Below are 20,584 nucleotides of genomic sequence, written 5' to 3'. Positions count from 1 at the left end.
GGGACCTACGCTGTAACTCCTGGCAACGCCAGATCCTTAACCCACTGAGCGAGGCCAGGGATCAAACCTGTATCCTCATGGATTCTAGTCAGATCCATTTCTGCTGAGCCACGGTGGGATCTCCCTGTGGAGGTTAACTTATTCCATTTACTTTTGATGATTAATTCCAGATAATCACCCCATCTAGACATTCAAAAATTAAAGATACACATTTAGACTAATCAAATTTAGACTTCTTATTCCTGTTCTAAGAACAAAATAAGATACTTAGCTTTGAGCCAAGGCAGGTCATTCAACAAAATTGGATCTACCTGACCCTCTCAGAAGCTATATAATGTGTTTTATCTGTTGCCAAGGGATGATCAAAAACATGCAGTTTTTTATATGGAGAGATGCATCATGTGAATTCAGAGATAACACTTCTTATCTGCTGTTAAATCTTCTAAAATCTACCTAAGAAATGTGCATGAGGAAGAAGATAACGTATTTGTGAACTCAAGAAATGGATTTTAGAAGATTCCATCTCTTCAATCAAATACTTTTACATGCTTTCTAAAATCAAATGCCACAACCTATAAAGTGCCCACCCCTGGAGATGAGTTCCTTTCCTTGTCATTGCCCAGTATACACATCATGTTCCTTATTACCATCCTCTTCTGACAAGGCATCACTCTAATGGGCCATTTAAGTGATTGAAGAGAAGATGAACCCCGTAATTCAGAAAGGTTCTTGTTGACTAATCACTTTTCCACAAAGTTGATAAACCTTTATGGTTTTTGAGCTGGTATTCCTGAAACATCTTATTAACAGTTGCTATTAGGAAATGTTCACAGGTACAATGAGAATGTTATGATTCTTGCTGTTACTAGTTTGATATCTGGCCTATAAGAAATTTAGAAAGAAAAGGTGGAACTGCAGTGCAGATTTTTTGCAGGGTTTATCGAAGAAGCCTTTGCTATAGCTGTGAGATTTTAAAAAGTATTTTCCAAGACATCTATCTCACACAGACAAGACCATTTTAAATTGGTCTCATTAAATCATTTGTTGTCACAGCCAACAGCCGTGTGGAGGCTAGTTAACAAATGAAAAATGAGCCTTTCTAACTTGTTTACTTTATATGGATGCCTCTTTTATTTCAGTTTTTTCCCCCTTCTGGTAGTACATTGACTTAGGGGATCTTGTTACAGTACTGCCCGACAAAAATTAAAAATATGAAGGCTGAAAATACTATAGACATAATGTCCAAGTTCACATAAAATACTAGTGAAGAGGTTCCCACTGATAGTGATACCCACGCCTATCTTCTAGCTCAAGGCAAGGAACCAATTAAAACCTCATTTACTTTGTTGAAAAGGTAACAAAGAATCATTTGAGAAACCATAAAATACTTGGCATAGGAAGAAAAAAAAAAAAGATGATTCTAAATTCATCTCTGAGTTTTTCCTTCTAGCCCCCAGTCTGCTGGCTCAAGAATATTCTCAACAATATAAGCTAAAGTACCTTTGTTCATTCGTTCATCCATTCATTCATTCATTCAGTCATTTATCAATCTGCTTCTGTGAAAGACTGTGGATGAAATCTACTCTATAAATTTGCTGGCAGGTAGTGTTTTTCTTTGCTATTCGGTATAAATTAATCTTCACGTAATATCAGTTTATAAATATTTTCTTCTTCTTGTAGGTTTTTTGTTTGTTTGTTTGTTTTGGTCTTTTTGCCTTTTTTTAGGGCTGTACCCACGGCATATGGAGGTTCCCAGGCTAGGGGTCCAATTGGGGCTGTAGCCGCTGGCCTACACCAGAGCCACAGCAATGCCAGATCTGAGCTGCATCTGTGACCTACACAGCTCACGGCAACGTGGGACCCTTAACCCACTAAGCAAGGCCAGGGATCGAACCCGCAACCTCATGGTTCCTTGTCGGATTCGTTAACCACTGAGCCACTATGGGAATTCTGTGGGTCAGTATTTTTGGATTTTTTTTTTTTTTCCATTCTATTGCTTTATCTCTCATCTAGAATTTTTTTTTTCTTTTTTGGTTTTATTTTTTCATTCAGGAATTCTTTTTTAAATGTCCTTACTTTTGTTTTTTTTCTAATAATTTTCATTGAAAGTGTTGCCAAGTCGTAAGTGAAATAGAATGGTATTTTCTGATTATCCCTGTGAACTGCTGTGTATCTCAGAGCTTGCAACAGGAAAATGTTAAAGATGATAAAGAACTTTGGGTATAGGTAGATGAAGGGATCAAGGGTTGAAGTTCACTTCCACCAATTTTCTTCTATGTGAAATGGAGATGATAAATTCTTTAGGAGTTAGACTTAAGATAAAGTAAACATACAAACTTCCTTGCACAGACTAGACACAATAAGTGTCCCATCTATTCAGAAAACTTAAAAAGTATATATTCTTTTGAACTTTCGCATATCTAATTTTCTGCCTAGTATCTACCACTGGTCCCTTTAGCACCTTAGATTTCTCCTGTTTGAAGAGTGATTAGATTCAGCTGAATTTTATGCTAATATTTGTATTTTAAAAAGAGTTCTAATCAATTCTCAAATTTTTAATCAACATAGGCTTTTGAGATCATTGGTATTACTTGATAATTTAGTCCTTATGGATATTTGCAGTGAAACTCAATTTAGAATTATCTACATTATCATTAATATGATACATACTTTCTTTTCCAGCTCATTGGTAGTAGTGTTAAATCAGCACAAACCTGACAACAATCCTAGAGACAGTACTTAGAATATTCCTACAGTTTAACTTATTCCTACTCATCATTGCTGTACTCTCTGGTCATTTTGCTTTGTAGAATGATATTGCAGAAAACATATTTGAACTAATTCCTCAAGTTACTGTATGTCTTCAAATCTATCATTAACTCATATATTCTATACTGTATTCATTTAGTAGTTCCATTTATCCAAAAATTTATCTTCCCTTTCTTTCCCCTTTCCTGAATTTCCAAGGTTGAGCTGAATGTAGTCTTGTATTCAGTCAGTTACTGAATGCCTATGAACCACACGTCAGGCATTTTTGGCACTGACAGAAGAGAAAGCAAAGAATAAAACATAGTCCCTGAGTTCTTGAAAGTTACATACTAGTGGAGGGTAGAGAAAGGCCAGTGATCATTGTGTAAGAAAATAAAGAATCTGATTTGTGATAGTGGTGAGCACTCTGGAGAAAATAAAATGTGGCAGTGGACATGGACTTGGTGGAGTGGTGGTACAGGGGCAGTTATTTTAGATAAGATGGTGAGGAAAGACTTGCCACAGAAATGAGACCAAATTAATGAGAAAGGAAGAATATTACAGGTAGAAGAATATCAAGTTAAAAGGTCCTGCAATGGGAATGGGTTTGGTATTTTGAACTATGAAACGAAACAGTGTGGCTGGGATGAGGCAGATAAAGGGGAATGTGGTGGGAACTGATGTTGAAAAGGTAGATAAAGGTTAGGTCATGTAGGACCTAGTCAGGTGTAGGAAGGTATTTAGATTTTTTTTTTCTATAGGTAATGGAAAGATGTTGAAGTGTTTTTAAGCAGCAGAGTGTAATGATTTGATTTATGCTTTTGAGACAGTCATTTGGGCTACTGCATGGAAAATAGACTGGGAATTGTGAGGTTATAAGAGTTGAGACAAAGACTAGTTAAAATCTATTGCAATAAGTAAGAAATAATGGTGGCTTAGATTAGGGTTTTAAAGAATGGAGCCATGAGAAATGGTCAGATCTGGAAAAGATTTAGGGGGCAGTACCAATAGGACTTGCTGATAGGTTGGATGTGAGAAATGATGGAAAGAGTGGCATCTTATTGAATTTAGCTTTTGAGAGATTGAAACCTACATAGCAGTTGTCATGCAATACTGAGTCATTCCTTTGTATCACTTTATGCTCTCTTAAAGAGCCTTGAAGCTCCTTGAAAATAGCAACCCCTTCTTATTTATCATTGGATCACCAGTACCATTACATAGTTATTGTTCAGTAAGTATTTGTGGAATAAATGGAAGTCATGAAGGTGAATCTAAAATTATTTGACTTAGAATAATAGCTGCTGTGCTAAAAACCATTTACAGGGCATATGGTATGGCATAGGAATAAAGGGTACAACATTTTGGCAACACGCTTTATAGACTGATAGGATTCACAAGATTCACAAAGCAAATTAATAGTCTAGAAAGGTGAAAAGCAAATATAAAAACACTTATGAATAGATCATAGATATCTTCCCTATCTGAATGCTTAAAGGTTCAAACACAGATAAGATGCAGGTCCTCTTGAACTGCTTAAAAGAAAGTATAACTACCTTAAATCCTAAGGTGTTATTTATAATATTAAAGAGACATCTCTATCAACTAGGAGACTTTTGGATACAGTTGACCTAAGCCCAAATCAAAATAGTTTAGAGGAGTTCTTGTTGTGGCACAGCAGAAACGAATCCGACTAGTATCCATGAAGATGCTGGATTGATCCCTGGTCTCGCTCAGTGGGTTGGGGATCCGGCGTTGCTGTGAGCTGTGGTTTAGGTGGCAGACATGACTAGGATCTGGTGTTGCTGCGGCTGTGGTATAGACCAGCAGCTGTAGCTCCCATTCTACCCCGAGACTGGGAACCTCCATATGCTGCAGGTACAGCCCTGAAAAGCAAAAAAAAAAGCTTAGGATAGAGAAATGGCTTAAAGAAGGTTTAAATGATGTTATCAGGAGTTCTGTTCCCTTATTTAATACCTTTGTTCTTTCCTCTAGCTTTAGCCTTATTCTCAAATGGTTACAACATGGCAGTATCAACTCAAGACCTCACATTTTCTGATTTTCAGTGAGAAAGAGAGTTTTAACAGTGGAACAAATGTCTTAAGGCCAGCTCTCACTGGCTCAATCTGCATCATGTGCCCCAGCTCTAAACCAGTCTGTGTGACATAAAAGAATATGTTCTTCAAGAGAACTTGAGGAGAAATGTCTATTCAGGTCTTTTGCCCATTTTTCCATTGATTGATTGGCTTTTTTGCTGTTGAGTTGTATAAGTTGCTTGTATATTCTAGAGATTAAGCCCTTGTCAGTTGCATCATTTGAAACTATTTTCTCCCATTCTGTAAGTTGTCTTTTTGTTTTCTTTTTGGTTTCCTTTGCTGTGCAAAATCTTTTCAGTTTGATGAGGTCCCATGGGTTTATTTTTGCTCTAATTTCTATTGCTTTGGGAGACTGACCTGAGAAAATATTCATGATATTGATGTCAGAGAGTGTTTTGCCTATGTTTTCTTCTAGGAGTTTGATGGTGTCCTGTCGTATATTTAAGTCTTTCAGCCATTTGGAGTTTATTTTTGTGCATGGTGTGAGGGTGTGTTCTAGTTTCATTGCTTTGCATGCAGCTGTCCAGGTTTCCCAGCAATGCTTGCTGAATAGACTTTCCTTTCCCCATTTGATGTTCCTGCCTCCCTTGTCAAAGATTAATTGACCATAGGTGTCAGGGTTTATTTCCGGATTCTCTATTCTGTTCCATTGGTCTGTCTGTCTGTTTTGATACCAGTACCACACTGTTTTGATGACTGTGGCTTTGTAGTATTTCTTGAAGTCTGGGAGAGTTATGCCTCCTGCTTGGTTTTTGTTTCTCAGGATTGCTTTGGCGATTCTGGGTCTTTTGTGGTTCCATATAAATGTTTGGATTGTTTGTTCTAGTTCTGTGAAAAATGTCATGGGTCATTTGATAGGGATTGCATTGAATCTGTAGATTGCTTTGGGTAGGATGGCCATTTTCACAATATTGATTTTTCCAATCCAGGAACATGGACTATCTTTCCATTTCTTTACATCTTCTTTGATTTCTTTGATTAAAGTTTTATAGTTCTCAGCATATAGGTCCTTTACCTCTTTGGTCAGGTGTATTCCGAGGTATTTGATTTTGTGAGGTACAATTTTAAAAGGTATCATTTTTTTGTATTCCTTTTCTAATGTTTCATTGCTGGTATACAGAAATGCAACTGACTTCTGAATGTTAATCTTATATCCTGCCACTTTGCTGAATTTATTAATCAGTTCAAGGAGTTTTGGGGTTGAGTCCTTAGGGTTTTCTAGGTATAGAATCATGTCATCTGCATACAGTGACAGTTTGATCTCTTCTCTTCCTATATGGATGCCTTTATACAGATGGCCAACAAACACATGAAAAAATGCTCAACATCGCTGATTATAAGAGAAATGCAAATCAAAACTACCATGAGATACCACCTCACACCAGTCAGAATGGCCATCATTAATAAATCCACAAATAACAAGTGCTGGAGGGGCTGTGGAGAAAAGGGAACCCTCCTGCACTGCTGGTGGGAATGTCAACTGGTACAGCCACTATGGAGAACAGTTTGGAGATACCTTAGAAATCTATACATAGAACTTCCATATGACCCTGCAATCCCACTCTTGGGCATCTATCCGGACAAAGCTCTACTTAAAAGAGACACATGCACCCGCATGTTCATTGCAGCCCTATTCACAATAGCCAGGACATGGAAACAATCCAAATGTCCATCGACAGATGACTGGATTCGGAAGAGGTGGTATATATACACAATGGAATACTACTCAGCCATAAAAAAGGATGACATAATGCCATTTGCAGCAACATGGATGGAACTAGAGAATCTCATACTGAGTGACATGAGCCAGAAAGACAAAGACAAATACCATATGATATCACTTATAACTGGAATCTAATATCCAGCACAAATGAACATCTCCTCAGAAAAGAAAATCATGGACTTGGAGAAGAGACTTGTGGCTGCCTGATGGGAGGGGGAGGGAGTGGGAGGGATCGGGAGCTTGGGCTTATCAGACACAACCTAGAATAGATTTATAAGGAGATCCTGCTGAATAGCATTGAGAGCTATGTCTAGATACTCATGTTGCAACAGAAGAAAGGGTGGGGGAAAAAACTGTAACTGCAATGTATACATCTAAGGATGACCTGACCCCCTTGCTGTACAGTGGGAAAATAATAAAAAAAAAAAAAAAAAAAAGAGAACTTGAGGAATAATTGAAAGGAAGGAATAGAAAATGGCAGGCTAAAATATAACAAATGGCTAGTTCATACAAGAATATTTTCTGTCAACTTTTAAGCATGTGTTTGGATTCAGTACATTCCTTTAAAAAATACACTGTATTTTGAGGTACATTAGACTTACAGCTTCAAAAATGCAGGGACCATCCAATATTTTTGTGTCCTGGTGGCTTAACAATGTGCCTCATATAAAGCAGATATCAAATACTTATTGTATGAATGAATAAATATGAGCTATCCCTTAATCTTATAGAAATCATTGCTAGATTTCTTTATCGACTTGTGTGATAAAGCAAAATAAAAATTTCTAGGCATGTGTATAAAGAGTTTGGAAAAATTATTCACAGGCTACCAAAATAATGTAAAGAAGAAATTGTTAGATTCAATTATAGCATCCTGGAAACATGTTACAAGTTGAGATCTTGGCCTGTATTTTAAAATTTGGACTCTTCTTGATCTCTCACCTTTTGGGTATAAAATAAACACCATATTTCCTATGGCATTTCAGAGAACTGAACTTGATAATTCTGGCAGTGCTATTTTGCTCTTTCAAGACATTCAACAGCAAGCACATATGTGTCTGACTAAATGTCACTGTGCTTAAGGTTTCTATAATTTGGATTTGAAGGCTGGCAAAGAGAGAAGGAAGACAGAACTTTTTAGTTTCTTATTACCCTGTCCCATGATGTTTCTTCGTTCATTTGATTCTAACGATTCCAACAGGAGTTGAAACAAAAGCTGGAGGATTGGCCTACCATGGGTTAATTACTTAGTGGAAGGGCTATTTCTTGAGTCTGATTGTGGGGAATGGGTCAGAAAAGACTAATTAGACAAGCTTCAAGTTCTAGGGAAATGCTAGTGGAACAGGTGAAAATAAACTGGTGATAATTGAGGGGCTAATTATCCTCCACCTAGCAATTGGCTACCAGGTGTTCTGTAGCACATAAAAGAAGGGACTGGCAGAGCAACAGAGGCTGTTTTGTTCACAGAAGTAAGGATTGTGGGGGAGGGGGTTGAAACACATGCAGAAACACCCAGAGGATTTTCAAATCCATAGACTGATTGTTTCTTATATTTTTCACTTAATCTTTCTTGCTGCATTGAGTAGAAAGCTTGACTGAGGATATGTGCTGGTGTATGTTTTATTTATTTGTTTTTAAAGAATGAGTGTCCCTTCTATTCTGTGTACTCAAGAAGAATTTCAGTGTTAGGTATACATGTACATTTATCCTTGTAATTGAGTTTATGGTTACAATCTACACAGAGCATTTATTAGATGGAAAGTTTATTGGCATTTAGAAAGTCCAGGATTAATAATGGAATGGAAACCAAACAGCCTGAACTGTTATGAGCAACTGATTGTTTCACAATGACCAAACTTCCTCTTACTCAGGCTATACTGGAATATAAAGAGGTCTCAGAATATCTCTAGGATATTTCAGCTTTCTTTACTGTCCTAACATGTCACTCTTGTGAAGAATAAGCATTCAGAATTCAGTAACTAATAAATAGGACTACCTTGGATGTAATATTTTATAGGCAACATACATCAATTGAAAGAGTGAATGCATGGTGTTAATCATTATCCTTAATATAATATCCCATTCACAAATATGTTTCCAAGCCAGAAGCAGCTAGACAAAGGTTGAAATTATTTTTAAAAGGCTAAGGTGAAAAGTAGATTGTCAGAAGAGTTAAGTGTAGACACACATGACTCTTACCTTGTCTTCCAGCTCTGATTCTGCTGTCCTTGCAAGGAACAGACTCATTCTTTGGTCCAGAGAGAAGACATTACTTCCTTGGAGCAGGGCACTTTGAGCTGGGGATAGGACACCTCTCCTCCCAGACTCTCAGTGCTCAGTGTGGGTGGAGCTCACTATCATCTCTAAAATGACTGCTCTGGCCTAGGACTACTGTGCTGCACATTGAATGGCTGTTTTCAAGTCTAGGTTGTTTTGTTTGTTTGTTCGTTTTTGCTGTTGCCATTTCCCTTGGTAAACATAGCAAGTTAAGGGAGACGTTGGAACTGGATTTGAGTCATGGCTCGACCACTTACTAGTGCTGTGACTTTAAGCAAAGACCTTAAATTCACTGACTTTTGCTTTTTCTCATCTGTAAAATAGAAGTAATAATTACTACCTTGCAGGGATCTTGTAAGGATTAAATAAGATTTAAAATGCCTTTTGTATCATTCAGTTCTGACTGCAAAAATGAAACTACATCTAGTGTGTAAACACCACAAGTGTATTTATACAGAGAATGGTTTAAGAATGTAGTGAAACAGCTGAAAAGCCAAAGAATGGTTAGGCAACTTTGTGGTTAGTAGCAGCAGGAGCAAATTCTACTTCTATGCTGAGAGCCTAGGAAGAAGATACAGTGTTATTAGAACTCAGGGACTATTTTGGGTTTAGCAAGCCAGAACTGCAGCCAATATATCTTTAGGGAGGAGACACGAATACTGATACTCTCAGAAACAGAGAGGAGAAACATCATACTTCTCCCTTGTCCCACTCTCTTGTCCCTAGATGCCCACCAGCTAAACTAAACCAGAAGCCATCAGACATGCGAGCCAGCCTGGGAAATGCAGCAGCTTACTGGACACAGTGCCCCTTAGATCCAGAGAGGACAGGAGAAAGGCAAAGAATGACTCAGACAGTAATAGTCCACGGACTGGTACTCATGGCATGTTGCTTGATAAGTGGTTATGATTTAATTGACATGCCAATGCAGTTCTCTTTCTCCTCCCTCATTTCCTTACCCTAACTTTTGAAAAGTCCCCTGAGAAGTTCCCGCTGTGCCAGAATGGCAGCATCTCTGTAGCACCAGGATGCAGGTTAGATCACCGGCCCGGCACAGTGGGTTAGATGATCCAGTATTGCCACAGCTGTGGTGTAGGTTGCAATTGCGGCTGGAATCTGATACCTGGCCCGGGAACTCCATATGCTGCAGAGCAGCCAAAAGAAAAAAGAAAAAAAAAAAAAAAAAAGGAACAAGAAAAGAAGTTCCCAGAGCCTGAGAGAAGAGTCAGAGAAGAAGCTTTAGCCTCTTCTTAGGGCCTATGGTCTCTCTAATGTTTCTCCTCTCCAATAGTATTGACCTGCTTGGAATCCATCTCTTCCCTCCATTTTTTTTTTTTTTTTTTTCTGAGAGAAAATAATTTATCTTTTAGATGAATGAAGGGAATGAGAATTTTCTTAATACCTCTCACCTCATTCTTCTTAGGAGAACCTTCCAGATTCCCAGTTTGTCATCCTAAATCCAGAGAACTTGATTTACTTTAAAAACATACATCCAAACTATTTCATTGTATTAGGTGTTAGAAAACCCTACCATAACTGACTGATGAATGTAACTCTTCACAACAATGCCTATAACTAATTAAAAGAAGACCAATTCTTAAATAGCTGCTGAAAAATCAAGAAACTTTATTCTTGACCCCTCGCTACATGTATTACAGAGTTCTTAACAAGCTTGTATATGTGATTTCCCTACCCTCAGCAGGTCATCACAACTGAGAGCATTGTAGGGGGATGAGAAAAATGGTAATGTTGTGAATGATTATTTTGAACAAGGGACTATTAAATAAATATATTTATAGGATATTATTATATATATAATATAATATAACATTAGATTAGATTATTGTAATATAATAATAAATTATTGTTATATAATAAAATATTAAATATTATTGTTCCTGGCATCTTCTGGTTAAAGAGGTCATATACCTCCTAAAAGATTTTAGACCAACAGAAATGGTTAAAGATTTAGCATATTAAAAAGTAAGCCTTAGTTACATGAATAATTATCTATATTAGGCCCCTTTGGCCACCTTTTATGGCATTCAAACATATTACTGTCTAGCAAAGACTGCTTTTTCTTTTCTTTTTTAAAATAAGTTGCCCCACATAGACTCATCAAAGGTTTATCACTTTCAAAAAGCTGAATGAAGGACCAGATAACATTTGTATTATAAAATAGACTGCTTTTTTCATTTTTCTGTGTTTAATATGTATGTAGAAATTAGACGTTAAAGATCAGAGAAAGACTACAATCGCCTTTTCTTTTATTGTGCAAGTACCCATCTAAGAAGTCCCCAGACTTAGAACTAGACATTAGGAGAGGCATCTGCAGAGTAGGGAGTCATGGGGATGAAAGGTTAAAGATAAGAGAATTCTGAGTGTGGATTTTAATCCACTGGGGAAGCTGTCACAGCATAATTAGAAGAATAAGCTGTGTAGGGACCATGCAGAATGCAGCTGCTAAACCACAGCCTATGACAATTTAGAAAATCCATCTTTTTTAGCCTTAAAATAAAAGCTTTTCCCACATCAAGGACTGTCTGGAGAATATGTCTTCTGTAAACTCTGCATGAAGACTGATTTAAGATTACTGAGAGAAGAATACAGCATTTTTCATGGGGGATATATTTCCAAATTAGAATAGCTTTTCTTTTATAGTGTTCCATCTTGTTAACTCTTCAGTGGTTTAAAGTTCTTGATTTTGTATGGCTCATGTTTTCCTATTTTTTGAAAAGATGCTTAGCCAAAGTCTAAAACATTTGGGACGAAGAGTCAGCAATAGTTTGATTTAGTCAGCTCCACTAGCCACCGGTTTCCAAGGAAAAAATAGGCAAATAAATTAGCTGAGTACTATACTAAAACATCTAGACAGGCCAAACGATCTATTACTCAGAAAACCAGTGCATGTCAGAGTAGAGGGAATGGTAAGAAAGAGGGGACTACAGATTCTAAGCCAAAGTAGTCAACTATATAAACACTATAAGCTTTCAGGAGACTGCTTGATGTTTCCATTAGTTAGATTTTATTATTGTTGTTTGAAAGTCTCAAGCTAGTGAGGCAGAGTAACTTATTGAAATATTAATTTTTGATTTTTGGTTATTCTTCTCTAACATCTTTCTTTCCTCATTTCAAGTAGATAGGTAGGCTTTTTTCTAAATGCAGTTCTTTTCCCCTTTTATTTTTTCCGGTTTTGTTGAGATATAATTGTCAGGTGTACAACATAAAGGTTTGACTTATGTGTGTTGTGAAATGGTTACCACAATAAGTTTAGTTAATATCCATCATCTGATATAGATATAATAGAAATGGGAAAAAAGAAAAAACCTTTCTCCTTGTAATGAGAACTCTTAGGTTGTACTCTCTTAACTTTCATATCTATCATACATCTGTGTTAACTATAGTCATTATGTTTTACATTACATTTATAGTCCTTATTTATCTTATAACTGGAAGTTTGTACCTTTTGACCACCTTCATCCAATTCCCCCTCCCCTAATCCCCATCCCTACTTTCTTTTAACTACAAATCTGCTCTCTGTGAGTTTTTTCCATATATAAGTGAGATCATAACAGTGCTTGTCTCTCTGTCTGACTTATTTCACTTAGCATAACGACTCTCAAGTTCCTTTTATGTTGTCATAACTGGCAAAATTCCATTTTTTATGACTGAATAATATTTCATTATACTCTTTATGAATTCATCTATCAGTGGCCACTTAGGTTGTTTTTATATCTTAGCTGTTAATAAATATTGCTGGATAGCCAGACTCTGTATTTCATATCTTCAGGGTTGTTTGCAGGACCTAAATTAGAAGGTACTTGAAGGCAGCATCTCTTTCTGTCTTTTGTGAAAGCCTAAACCCTTTGATGAGATTATGTAAGGGAGGAGAAGAAGGGAACATCTTTAGGAGGACTTTGGAAGGGCAAGTGTGAGGGCAAGGGTAAGAGCAAGAGCTTTTTTCCGCTCAGTATGGTGAGAGGATAGCGTTTGTGCGTCCTATTGGTGGTGGGGACTTTCTCAGTGCTCATGATAGTGACATCAAAGGGGCAAAACCTCAGAAGGGATGGGATTGTGGTCACCACTGGAGCCTAGATCCAAGGCACAAGGCCCTCCATCTTCACTTGTTTCATACACACTAAGCTCGGATGAATCTCCAAATCCCAAGAGACCCTGAGGACTGAGATAGAGTGTGTCTCACCAGTAACCTCTGCTGACAAATGAGCTTCCTGAGTGACTGGTGTTGCCCAAGACCCTAGGACCTTTATATAATATTTTGAGTGGGTGTGAGAATGGGAGAAGTAACAAATGAGATTAAAATCCCAGTCAATATGGTAGGAATAGATCTGGGGATTTACATAAATAAATAAATTTGATATCTCTCGGAGTTTGCTGATCAAGATTCAGATGCATGATACTTAGGCAGAAATGAAAAATTAATGATAAGGAAAAAATGATATTGTAGCCTTACTTATGTCTCTAAACCTACCTCATTTTATCACCCTCCTTCCTTACTGTGCTCTAGCCATGCTGGTTAGTTTCCCAACCTGCTATGCTCCTTTACACCTGAGGATCTTTGTGCTTAAAATTCCTTTTTGCCTCAAAAATGCTTCTCTAAATATTTGCATGACTAGCCTCTCCTCATGTTGCAGATCTTACTTTAAATGTAATTTCCCAGGAGGAGTTATCCCTTATAACTCTAATAAAAATGAGGCTTCTCTTACACCCACTTCTATGGCAAAGCTGTTATTCTCAATTACTATCCTTTAAATTCCTTCTTAAAACAGACAGATAGAGGGATAGACTGACAGAGAGATAATGTACTAATGTTCTAGGGCTCCCATTCCACAGATCGAGTGGCTTAACACATTTATTTTCTCACAGTCTGGAAGCTAGAAATCCAAGATGAAGGTGTTGGCAGGTTTAGTTTCTTCTGAGGCTTCTCTTCTTCGTTTGCAGATGGCCACCTTCTTGCTATGTCCCCACATATTTTTTTTTCCTACGTGTCTTTGTCCTAATTTCCTTTCTTATAAAGATACTAGTCATACTAGTATACTTATACAACCTCATTTTGCCTTAATTACATTTTCAAAGATCTCCAAATACAGTCCCATTCTGAGGTAGCAAGGGTTTGGACTTGAACATAGGAATTTCGAGGGGATACAATTCATTTCTTGATAGATAGATAGATAGTAATAAATAGATAGATAGATAGATAGATAGATATAAAGAAATCACTTGTTCAGGAGAGACACAGGTCTGGCTGTGGACCTAAGGGACAGGTTTGGGGTACTCCTACTTACCCTAATCCTTACTCTCCCACTTTAAGAGATAGCTAGCATCTCTCATTCCTAAGCCTTATGTTTCTAATAGCACAATCAGCTTTCTTCTTTTGATTTTCTATACCTCACCTCTAATTCTTTCCTCTACCACTCACTTAAAAAATCATAGAAAACTCAAATCATATACTAGTCAGATAGCTGCTTCTTGTCTTCTGAAATGTTGGAATTTATTACTTGCTGTTGTTTTTTTAAATTTACTTTATCATTTTGATTTTATACATTTTTTCTGCTTTTGTGTTAATTTTTGGATTTCATGATGGTATAGATACAAATCTGCATGCGATATTTCATGTCTAATTTAAAGTCTGTTATGTTAGTTTTAGCCTTAATACTTAAAGGTTCTTGACTCTGGTTCCTGAATCCTGGAGAGTTCAATATTACATCTGACATTGTGATATTACTGGGCATTTGGTGAAATTTCTAGGTGTAAAGATGGATCAATATATAACAAAATAATGTCATAGGACATAATAACATTTAGATCATTAAAAAGATACTTGGCCCAATGTAGCCTTCAGTTTTAATTCTCATTACTTGAGTAGAAGAAGCCTATATGTAGTCCAGCCAAATTATCAGCTTGTTGTTCTCCAAACATTCCTGCATATTTCAGTCTTTGAGTTTTTGTTTCGTTTATTTCTTCCTCTAAGAGTGATTCATCCTGATTTGTTAAAATTCTTTCCTTTCCAAAGTCCATCTCAAAAGCCACTTTTCCTGAGGCTTTTATCTACATGTTCTTTCTCTCCTTTGAACTTAGTATTTATACTTTTCTTCTGGTCCTTACTTGACTGTAGTCAAGTAGTATGGAAACCATTGGTTTATCTTTCTTACTAGGCTACAGTCATCTAGAAAACAGAAAGTTCTAGTCAATTCTTCATGAATGTCTATGGCACTACTCTGCATTTAGTAAGAGCTCAATAAAATCTGTTAATGTAAATTGAACTCCTAATCACAGTAAATTTTAGTAGATTAGTATTGGGAAATATAAACTTATTTGTAGGCATACCTTGGTAATATTTCAGGTTAAGTTCCAGACCACCTCAATAAAGTGAATATTGCAATAAAGTGAGTCACCACAAATGTGTTGGTTTCCCAGTACATACAAATACTATGTTTATACTATGTTGTAGTCTATTTCATGTGAATAGCCTTATGCCTAAAAAAATAATGTACATACCTTAATTTTAAAATTTAAAAAAAATTTAAATTAAATTTTAAAATAAAAATTTTAAATTAAATTTTAAAATGAAAATTAAAAAATTAAATTTAAAATTTTAATGTTTAAAATTAAAAAATTAATTTAAAATTAAAATTTTTATTGGTAAAAAGGTAACCATCATCTGACAATGTAGGATTGCCACAAGCCTTCAATTAGTAAAAAAATGCAACATCTGCAAACACATCAAAATGAAGCATAATAAAATGACGTATACCTATAAATACTAATCTCTATAAAATAATTAGCTAAATCTGTTGATAATACTCTTATGCACCCCCGCCAAACTGAAACCCAAACCAAAGAATTGTAAATGCAAAATTATACTTCATTTTCATATTACATAAGTAATTTGGAGGTTTGATTTTTATTTTTTACATTTTTTTTAAATTAGAGAAGTGTCTTGAAAACATTGCACGAACTCATTAAGAAAAGGTTTTAGAACAAATGTAATATAGGCTTAAAAACTTGTCAGTCAAAGTTCAAAAGACCCAAGGAGTATCTTAGGTTATTATTAAAAGAAGAGAAAATTGAAAAGACATCTGTTTAAGAGATGTTCCTGTTGAAGCAGAATTGGGAGCAGAGATTAGTCGTTTAAGAAGGAAAGAGAGCAGAACTAAGCAGATGATACATCTAGCAGTTTTTTCCCAAGAGGTTTTGAGTATAAAGAAGTGGCACTACCAGTGTACTAAAAGCCCTTCAGGGAATCATGAAGCTTCAGTGCATTGATCTGTGGCACAGAATAAGATATTTGGAGGAGTGAAGATGGGTTAGCCTCAATAATTTCAGAAGAGTTTGACTTCCTTAAAACTAACACACATTTCAATGTAACAACTAGTATAGTTTTTCAACATTTGTACAGCATTATCAAGTGATAACCAATGATTTCTTTATCTTGTTTGTTCCACGGCTATGTCATTAGGGACAAAATAAAGTAAATTTTCTTTTTCTGCACACTATACAGATGACCAAGCAGTGGCATGTCTTGAAAAATGAAAATATAGGAAGATACAGGAATAGGCATTTATAGAAGTTAAGCAAAAGGAGTAACAGGCCAGTACTTTGTCACATTATAGGTTATAATAAATATCTGTTCAATAAATGATTAGTAGGTTAATGCTTCAAATCTGGTCAATGATGATTAAGTATTAATTGATACTTATAAGCTGATAATAAGTAACACTAATCAAAATATCATTTTCTGTATTGCAGAAGTTAGCAAATCATGTTCTCTCATAGGTAGCGTGTTAGAACGGGTTATAACATCAAATGACTCATAGTTCCTCATTACGAATAGGGGAGCCTAATACAAGGATTGTTGTAGTCTTTTGTCCAGTACTGAAAATTAATTAGCCTAAAGCTAAAAGTCAGGACAGAATTCTAGCCTTCTCCCTCTTTGGTTCACTTATCATGCTACTCCTACTCACTACACTGCCAAAAGCAAGCCAGAGTTACTGAGCAATATATTTATAAATTATTCTGATAATTTACCAAAAAATCACTTTGAGGTCTTTATTTTTATCAGGACAATTTATGTAATCGTTCAATTATATTTATGTATAATGTTATATTTTTATCTCCAGCTAGAAGGAGTGAGTCATAACCATATGCTTTCATTCACTCACTTGATCAACATTTATTACTATGTTCCTACTATGTGTTAGTTTCAGCAAAATCTATTTTTTAAGCTCATTAAATAATAAGATCCTTAGTAATGATGGGGTTTTGATACAAACAAGTTATAGTTTAAGGGAAAACAAGCTTTATAAAAATATTGGCCCTGTTTTACTTAAGATCTTTTTGTTTGGCACTCAGTCTATTTTCTCCTATATGGCTATAATAAACTCCTTTGCCTCAGTCGGTCATTTGTAAACTAACACCCTTAATTCTAGAACTATTGAAAGTATGGATGAATCATTGTACATTCATTCAGTCTCTTATATGGTAAGCATATAGCAGAGTCATATTATTATGGACAGGGCTACAGGGAAACAGGAGAGGTCTATCATTACAGATGAGATCCTCTAATTTTTCAGAAAAAATGTACCAAACACAATGTTATATAAAAGGGAAGTAATCTTAATAGCTATTTGACTTCTTTTGCAGGAGCTTTGTCATTGGGTGATAGTATGGAGCTTTTCAAGGGCATTTGTGGTGGATTTCTTTTTATAGCTTTCATGATTATTAGGCAAAGGCATGTCATGAGAATGGTAAAGCCATGCCTTTTGCTTTCTGAGCAGGTCTCTATAAGCAATTTAATGTGGTTCACTGAGAGAGGGTATGGTAGCTAGTCCATGTTAAGCCTAAACAAACTGCAGTAGAAATTGAAATGGTTGTTCCTGGCTCAATTCATGCCCCTGGATTAAACTGAAATATTACCCGTGTCATGTAGGGATATTGAAGAGAGTTGTAATTCTGTTGGTTTCAACTAGGTAGTGCCAGCAATAACTGCCATATGAAAAACACTGAAAATACATCTCCTGAAGAATTATTAATAAAAGGTGAAACTCCAACAAGAAGTGCAATTCAAAATAGCAACAAAATAAAGAATAAGGAAAATTATTTGCTATCTAAAAGAGTAAAATTATGGAAAGCTGTCATCAGTGAAATTACCCTTCTCATAGAATTACAGAATTGTTTAGATTTCTTTTACTGCTTCTGTTGAGTAGGCTGAGTTTACATTGTTTCCAGAGATACACACATTATATTATTTATTTCCCAAACTGGTAAAATTCCAGCATCATAAATAACTTTTCCCACAGCCTGTATAGTTTTATTTAGTGTGTACATATTAATGCCTTAAATTACATTTCTATAGCATATTCAGTGAGCATACTAATAAAATCACAGTCGCTTCAATGACCTTGAGACTGAACCTCAGTTCTTCACCTACAGAATTTTAAAAATACAGACGTAGCAGAGGCACAAGGAAGATGCATAAGTAATTGTGGATTCAAAGCATATGTTTATCTCTGGGAGTATTTGCTCCTCAAATGTTGTTAATATTTAAATATACATTTTCTGAAAGCAGCCATTCTCTGATAATGAGAACTCTTGCAACCAACCTAAAATTTTGCTGGCTACCCATCTTCCAGGTAGACTCCTTAACTGCTGACCTCTATAATAATAATAATAATTATCCATTTGACTATCCCTTTAATCAACAAATCACTTTGTAAGTATAACCAAGAAATCTCATATAGCTCCTATATGAAATCTCATATATATAGCTCCTAGTTGTCTCCCTTCTTAGAGAAGGGACAGCTCACTTGTCCTATAACTGCAAAAGAGAGTGAGGGACAGAACTGGGGTTAAAATTCCAGAACCAACAATTATTGAAATCAACAGTCTGATATTAGCAAGCTATTTTGGGATTTTAATTCCTTAATGAGGAGTGGAGTAGAGACATGAAGATGTTAAAGGCTATTTAGTTAAGTATATTCTTTTTTTTTTTTTTTTTTTTGTCTTTTTGCTATTTCTTTGGGCCGCTCCCGCGGCATGTGGAGGTTCCCAGGCTAGGGGTCGAATCGGAGCTGTAGCCACTGGCCTACACCACAGCCACAGCAACGCAGGATCCGAGCCGCGTCTGCAACCTACACCACAGCTAACAGCAACGTTGGATCATTAACCCACTGAGCAAGGGCAGGGACCGAACCCACAACCTCATGGTTCCTAGTCGGATTTGTTAACCACTGCGCCACGACGGGAACTCCTAGTTAAGTATATTCTTATTTTGTTTCTGCCATGTAGGTTTGTGTTTCTCTAATTCTAAAGAGTGAGATTGTAGTAAGAAGTAATAGGAATAACAAAAATTCTAGAGTTGTAATAAGCTTTTTCTTTAGTATTGTTACAACCTAACGTGATCCCAAAGCTCACTACTATTCAACCCATCAGAAAATACTTGAAAAGAATCTCTTCTATTGAGGACATTCCAAGAAAGAGAAAAATAAATTTTGTGGCTATCAAATAAATTAAGTATTATCCCTGTTGTCCTTCACCCTTTTTTAGCTCTTACATTACCATAGTATTTTTTTAAATGAGCAAATAAAAAAGGACTTTTTGGATGGTTGGCTTTGTGCCATCTGCTGTTTTTAGAAAAAAATTTAAATGAGGAAAGTATATTTTTTCAAGTTATTTACATTCTACAGAATGTATTTACATTCTTTGCTTTTTATTTTTTTAATTTTTTTTTATTAGGGCCACTCCCACGGCACATGGAGGTTCCCAGACCAGGGGTCTAATCAGAGCTGTAGCCACAGGCCTTTACCACAGGCACAGCAACGCAGATCCGAGCTGCATCTGTGACCTACACAACAGCTCACGGCAACATCAGATCTTAACCCACTGTGCAAGGCCAGGGATCGAACCCGCAGCCTCATGGTTCCTAGTCGGATTCGTTAACCACTGAGCCACGACGGGAATTATTAAAATTAAATCAGTATATTTTGATTATGAATGTAGTATATACTCGTAAAACAATTAAAACTAATGTCATTATAAAAGCCTGAAAATTAAGATTTGGTTACAATTTACTTTGAAGAGAAGATAGAAATGTTTTTTTTAAATATAGAAAATCTATTAGAGTAAGAATGGAGGGAGAGGAAGAAGGAGAGACGTGACTAATGTTCTAGGCTATTAGTATGCTCTACTTCCTAGAAAATTCTAAACCATAAGTTGATTGAATATTTTAGACCTAGAAGAGGGAGATTATATTTTAATATGATGTCTTCATTTAATATTGCATCTAAGCCCTACATTTTTTCAGTTTTTAACATCATTGAAATTGGATGAATCGCACAATCTAAAGTATCTAATTTATGCTGTTGGCTAATATTTCCAAATTTCCAATATATACTCATCTTTGGGATTCTTGAATGAAAAATCAGAATATGAGGGAATTTTCAGTAATTCGCTCAACTGTTTTATTTTGCCTTTTTGATAGGATGCTATTCATATGTTTCAAATCATAATCAGTGACTATAATAAACAATAGTTATTTTTGTGTGATAGGATTGTACTGCAATTTTCTTATTAACAACAAAAAAAACATGGCTTATTGACATCATGAATCATTATATCCTAATAACCCATAAATCTCTACCTGATACAGACATTTCATAATAGGATGCATTTATGAAGCTAAATAAACATAATTTTAAATATGGAAAGATTATATTAAATATTTATA

At 35.8% G+C, this 20,584-nt stretch overlaps 2 long non-coding RNA genes across 3 annotated transcripts in view; one reads left to right on the top strand and one right to left on the bottom strand.

Moving 5' to 3' along the window:
• Positions 1-9,895, bottom strand: part of LOC106507648 — a 157,617-nt gene extending 147,722 nt beyond the window's left edge. The window contains exon 1 of the long non-coding RNA XR_002345147.1: positions 8,764-9,895. This is a non-coding gene — a long non-coding RNA (uncharacterized LOC106507648). The remainder of the gene's footprint in view (positions 1-8,763) is intronic.
• The window catches only part of LOC106507647, a 226,416-nt gene that overhangs the window by 160,599 nt on the left and 45,233 nt on the right, over positions 1-20,584 (top strand). The window lies entirely within an intron of this gene.

Source organism: Sus scrofa, chromosome 6, assembly GCF_000003025.6.
Source record: "Sus scrofa isolate TJ Tabasco breed Duroc chromosome 6, Sscrofa11.1, whole genome shotgun sequence".
In the NCBI taxonomy this organism is placed as follows: Eukaryota; Metazoa; Chordata; class Mammalia; order Artiodactyla; family Suidae; genus Sus; species Sus scrofa.
The sequence above is the reverse complement of the archived record's forward strand: the minus strand, read 5'-3'. Positions and strand labels throughout refer to the sequence as shown.